Raw genomic sequence first — 4,437 nt, 5'->3', positions numbered from 1 at the left:
TTATACACGGCTACAATAGCATGGAAGTAGAATAGGAAGTAGGAAATTTCCGATAGCATACGAATGCATAAGCTCATTATCAAAGGAACCATAAACTTAGTCAAATATGTGGCGTATGATGATTTTATTATGATGCCTTCACGTGTTTCTACTTCCTACTTCTGAAGTCGTGACTACGAGCTTGTCACATTCAAGTCATTTGTTGTTGGAAAAGACAGAAATCATGGAGGACACCAGGTTTATTCCTGCCTATTTATTGTGAAAATCTTATTAAAGCCAAAATGATTGACAGCCATAAACATGCACCGCATTACCTAGACTATCTGGAATTTCAGTTACAGGATATTTTCTATTCAAAATTATCTTTGAGTTTCCCATAGTAAATACAACTTGAGAGGGCGTTCATGACCAATTTCTGATAGGAAACTCTATAATAATTCTAATAACACATGACGGCAGCACAAATCTTAATAAACAGGGATGTAATGCTGCCTTCACATGCTATCAGAATTATCCTAAATATACGTTTCCTAGTCGGAAATTCCTAGTTGTAGTTTCCTAGTTTGAGTTTCCAAGTTGGATTTTGGAAATTAACACCTTCCTAGTTGAAGTTCCCTAGTCGGAAATCCCTAGTCGGAAATTCCTAGTTGTAGTTTCCTAGTTGAAGTTCCCTAGTCGGAAATTCCTAGTTGTAGTTTCCTAGTTGAAGTTCCCTAGTCGGAAATTCCTAGTCGGAAATTCCTAGTTGTAGTTTCCTAGTTGAAGTTCCCTAGTCGGAAATTCCTAGTTGTAGTTTCCTAGTTTGAGTTTCCTAGTTGGATTTTGGACATGAACGCCCTCTCAAGTCATATTTACTACTGGGAAACCGAGTTGGGTGGGCCATAACCCTTGAACACGGCGGAGAAGAGATCGACTGCTGCTGTAACGGCTATTCTGCATTAGTTTCCCCAACAGCTGCAAGATCTTGATGTTAAAGTTGTGCATATTTACATATATCTGAAGCACATTGTATGTTGTAAACACGGTGACGATGGCCTGTATTTGACCGATACTCCAGAACCGCCAGCAAGCTGACTGTCCAGATGCAGTGCATGTTTATATGGTTGTCAATAAATGGGGCGCTAAATATCATTTTGGCTTTAATAAGAACCGGAATACGACTTCAGAAGTGGGAAGTTTCCTCTAGCATGTGAAGGCATCATAACCATAGACCCATAAACCCACAGTTATGATGATGATGATGATGATGATGGTGTTTCCTGGAATATATGTGTCTCTTGTCGCTGCTTTGAAACCTTCCTCTTCTCACATGTTGCCAAATTACCTTTCTGACTGTTCGACTTCTTACACTAGCATTCAGTGACGGGTTAGATGAGCCGAGAACCCTTCATCTCCGCTGCTTACTGAAGCTCTATAGGACACCAGTTTAAGATTATTTATAGCTGACAGACAGTAGCGTGTGTGTGTGTGTGTGTGTGTGTGTGTGTGTGTGTGTGCTTCAGTAGTTTCCCGAGGTTCCTGTAGTGTAGCATTACTCCAGTAGGAATAACCGAGAGCGGTGTTGATGTCGGCACACGTGTAGCGTTCGTTACACTGCAGATGTTCTTCTGTTTCTGTCTCGGGTTCCAGAACTAATATCTGAACATTCATAAATCACGACACATTTACTGGAGAAGCAGCGAAATTACTGAAGATATTAAGTGTTGCTTTCTGAAAAATGTATCAAAATGAAGTGAGTTTGTGCTGAAAACAAGAACAAATATCTGCCAAAAAATATATTGTTTTTTTCTTTGAATTAAGTTTGTCTGATTATTTTTTATTAAAAGAGTAATAAAGTCAGACATGATCTGGTCATCCGCTGCTTCCCCAGTACGTGTGTCTTGATGGAAGAAGTTAGCGCTGGGAACGAGACAGAAACTGAGGAAGACTTCTGCGGTGAACCGTAAACTCTTCATCATGTAAACATGTACATAGTGAACAGTCTTCCTCCACAGTTGTATGTGGACGCGCTGACGCAAGCGTATTATGTAGACGATAGCGAGAGTTTGATGAAGCGACGTCTTCATACCATGTGTGTAAAATCTCTTTCAAGTGTGCAGGCACAACTTGTAGGCAAATACGCCAAAGCTTTTGTACCATTTGCATAGCCATTTATAATATAACTGAGTGCCTGTGCGTGTGTGTGTGCGTGTGTGTGAGAGAGAGCGTGTGTGTGTGTGTGTGTGTGTAAGAGTGAGTGTGTGTGAGAGAGAGCGTGTGTGTGTGTGTGTGTGTAAGAGTGAGTGTGTGAGAGAGAGCGTGTGTGTGTGTTAGAGTGAGAGTGTGTGAGAGAGAGCGTGTGTGTGTGTGTGTGTGTGTGTGTGTAAGAGTGAGTGAGTGTGTGAGAGAGAGCGTGTGTGTGTGTGTGTGTGTGTGTAAGAGTGAGTGAGTGTGTGAGAGAGAGCGTGTGTGTGTAAGAGTGAGTGTGTGAGAGAGCGTGTGTGTGTGTAAGAGTGAGAGAGTGTGTGTGTGTGTGTGAGTAAGAGAGTGAGAGTGTGTGAGAGAGAGCGTGTGTGTGTGTGTGTGTGTGTGTGTGTGTGTGAGTAAGAGAGTGAGAGTGTGTGAGAGAGAGCGTGTGTGTGTGTGTGTGTGTAAGAGTGAGTGTGTGAGAGAGTGTGTGTGTGTGTGTGTAAGAGTGAGTGTGTGAGAGAGAGCGTGTGTGTGTGTGTGTAAGAGTGAGAGAGTGTGAGTAAGAGTGTGTAAAAGAGTGAGTGTGTGAGAGAGAGCGTGTGAGTAAGAGTTAGTGTGAGAGCGTGTGTGTGTGTGTAAGAGTGAGTGAGTGAGTGTGTGTGTGTGTGTGAGTGAGAGAGGCTGTGTGTGTGTGTGTGTGTGAGAGAGTGAGTGTGTGTGAGTGAGAGAGGCTGTGTGTGTGTGTGTGTGTGAGAGAGAGAGTTAGTGTGTGTGTGTGTGTGTGTGTGTGTGTGTGTGTGTGTTGATTAGCGCTTAAAGCCCATAGAAACAGTAACATTTGTAAACAAGCATTTATTGTAATAAGTAAAATCTTGGAATGTTTTTGAAATATTATAACAGTAAAACATAAACATTAGTCAGAGAAGCGAAGATTCAGTGGAGAATCTGAAGTCCTGCATGTTCCAGTCAATCATTAGGAGGATTCGAGCAGAAGTGTGTGTGTGTGTGTGTGTGTGTGTGTGTGTGCTCAGTCTGTCATGAATCCTCACGGACTGAGTCCAGACTTATATTGTTCTCCAGTGTAATGTGGACGGCATGATACTGTACACGTAACCATAGATTCTCTTGAATATTTTGGCAACCCATAGATTTTGACGATCATTAAAGTATGAATAAAGTATTAACATGCTCTCGTGTCTGTTTATTTCTTAATAAAGCGTGTGTGTGTGTGTGTGAGACTGAAGATGATGTACACGATACAGACATACAGACATAATAAACATTCGACAACAAATCCTCCAGTCGCTGTTAAAGTGATCAGCTGACTGTGAAGAACAGAATATCAGAGATCTACAGAGTTCACTTTCCAAGTTAATTAATATAGTTCTTCTTGCACTCACATCTCACTTACAGAAACACAAACTCATTTAATAAATGCAGGTGTGTGTAATATGCTATGAAAACACAAAAATATACTTTATGTATTTAATCTCACTTTATTAACCAAAATCTTTCCTGGTGACCTTCTAATAAGCAAAAAACGACTTTAGATAAACATCACATTTGAGTAAGTAATTGTTGCACTTTCTTCTTCTCGTGTGTTGAGTGGCGCCCTCTGCTGTACAGGAGTGGACCTGCGGATTACTCGCGTCACTTCCGCTGTGAAAGGCCCAAAAATACAACCTTTTTTTTTTTTTTTGGTTATTATAAAAATAAAAATAAAGCAAGCCCAGCACAAGTGAGAAAAAGTCATGCAAACGTAACGTACAATTGCTTTCCATAAAAATTAACACACACACACACAAAATATGTAATTAGTTACTTTTTTAGGGAGTAATACAATATTGTAATGCATTACATTTAAAAGTAACTTTCTCCAACACTGATTGTCTCTACAGAAGGCAGTGTTCTCACTTACTCAAGATGAATTAAAATGACTTAAAACAAGGGCTAAAAATAGTAACAAACAAGTATTAAAATGAGCAACTAAACTCAGACAGGATTCCCACATCTCGGAGAACTGGGAGAACTGGGAGATGGGACTGATGATGTTTCTAGTTATGAAAAGCTCTCAAATCGCTCTACACTGCAAAAAAATGCTTTTCTTACTCAGTATTTCTGTCTTGTTTCCAGTCCAAATATGAAATATCAAACATTTCTCAAATCAAGATGCATTTAAGAAGTGAAATGACAAAAGCTTGTATGTTTTGTTTTCTGGGGAAATTAATAAGTTAAGTGAGTTGATGCTTAAAAAAAGCTAAATGATCT

General features: G+C 40.1%; 1 protein-coding gene across 1 annotated transcript in view; it reads left to right on the top strand.

Annotated features, from left to right (window-relative positions):
* Nucleotides 1-3,866, top strand: part of stk32c (serine/threonine kinase 32C) — a 100,806-nt gene extending 96,940 nt beyond the window's left edge. Inside the window, exon 12 of the mRNA XM_079635777.1 lies at nt 1-3,866. This exon is cut by the window's left edge and continues 1,680 nt beyond it. The gene's annotated coding sequence lies outside the window, so the exon portion shown is untranslated.
* The last annotated feature ends 571 nt before the right edge of the window (nt 3,867-4,437 follow it).

Source organism: Phoxinus phoxinus (genome assembly GCF_949152265.1).
Source record: "Phoxinus phoxinus genome assembly, chromosome: 14".
NCBI lineage: Eukaryota > Metazoa > Chordata > Actinopteri > Cypriniformes > Leuciscidae > Phoxinus > Phoxinus phoxinus.
This window is presented reverse-complemented; position numbering and strand designations above follow the sequence as displayed.